Genomic DNA, 1,797 nt, shown 5'->3' on the forward strand with positions numbered 1-1,797 from the left:
GCGAAGCACACGAGCAGTTTACCCAGCTTCGGAGCTCTCCGGAGAGATAACACTCCTACTGCTGCTTGTCTGATTGTCTTGTATTCTTGCTCGGGAGCGCTGAGTGTTACAATACACGTGAGCAGCTAACAAGACCGAGCGTGAGTGTTTCTGCTTCGAACTAAGCCGAACCCCCCTCTACGTTGCGCATGGGCCTCCTTTTATATGCTCAAGGGGTTACCGACAGGTGGCAACGTAAAGAAGGGTACAAATGTAAAAAGAGAGGTGGTTGGTACAGTTGCCTGCACAGTGTATCCTACCTAACCCTGACGGCAGGGGACAAGGGCATTAAATGCTTGTCTGCGTCTCCCAAACAGTGCAGAAAGGGACCGTCAGGGGCGCCACCGCTTGCCACGATGGCTACCTTGTCAGCATCGCATGCCACCGCGCACCGCTGGCTGCACATCCTCCCGCCACGCGCGCCTGGAAAGGCCCCCAGGGCGACACGTTGGTGGATGCGCTGGAGTGTGGGCACAGAGTGGCCGCTTGCCGCGGCAAGTGCCTTGCCGCGGTTGTTGTCTTGTCGCGCCCGGAAGCTTGTCGCTCACCAGGCCTTGCTGGGACGCGCGGCGCGTTGCGGCAAGTTCCTTCAGATGCCTTGGTTGGCCTTCCCAGCAAGCTCCTCTTGCCGGGGCCTTGTCTCCTTGACTTGAACACTTTGTTCTTGAATGGCTCCAAAGGAGCCACGGAGGTCCTTGGCGGGCACCCGGCAAGCCCTTGCCGCGGCGGGCTGCAACTGCCCGTGCACAAGTTCGGGGTACTAGGGTACCCCTACTTTAGTACACTGACAGGAGCCCCCGGGCCTGGGCCATACATGGTGCCGAGCGCTGTTGGGCCTGGCCCAAAACAGGGCACGGGCACACGCGGCCTGGGCGAAGCCGTATCTTACTCCGTATCCACCACGCCCTCCCCAACGGCACGCGTCGAATGCGGCATCGTGGGAGAGATCGTGGGTGGATTCTTTATTCGGAAGGGCGAAACGTCCGCCCCCTCCCTCTTTATAAGCAAGGGAAACAGGGGCAGTTCGTTCCCCCCCCCCCCGCTGGTTGCTACTACTCCATCTTCACAAACCTCCGCTGCTCCCCCCTTCTTCTCGAGGCCGAGAGAGAGCAGCGCTCCGCCCCCATTGCCACCAGCATCACCAACGTCGTCGACCTCCCCCACCACCTCCGCCATGGCTCCGAAAGCCGACAAGGGGAAGGGCGTGAAGTCGGCCGAGGCGCAGCGGCTCGCGGCTATGCGGAAGGAGCGGGCGATCTTCTCCCCTCAGCTCGGTGCGCAGGAGCTGAGGGAGTACTACTACCTCTTCTGGTCGACGGAGACGCGAGCGCATCTGCGCACGAGGGTACTCCCGGCCGCCGCTTCAGAACTGGCTCCAAACGGGTACCCATTCTTCACGCTATTCTTCTATTGCAGGCTCTGCCCGCCCTTCTCGGAGTTCTTCTGCGACATAATGAACACCTACGGGCTCCGCCTCCTTGACTTCACCCCCAACGCCGTTCTGACCATGGCAGTTTTCGCACATTTGTGCGAAAACTTTGTCGGAGTCCACCCCAATGTAGCCCTTTTTCGCCACTTCTTCATGCCTCGGGTCGAGAGAGGAGAGCCCCTTGCCAGAGGGATCGCCTGGATCTCGAGAGTCGACAAGAAGGAAGCGTATCTGGAGGGTGAGCTCCACAGCAAGTGGGAGGAGTGGAGAGCGGAGTGGTGCTGGATCGTCGAGGAAAACCCGCAGCCGTTCACTGCCCTGTGCCAAGC

This window comes from Triticum aestivum, chromosome 7B (assembly GCF_018294505.1).
Source record: "Triticum aestivum cultivar Chinese Spring chromosome 7B, IWGSC CS RefSeq v2.1, whole genome shotgun sequence".
Classification (NCBI taxonomy): Eukaryota; Viridiplantae; Streptophyta; class Magnoliopsida; order Poales; family Poaceae; genus Triticum; species Triticum aestivum.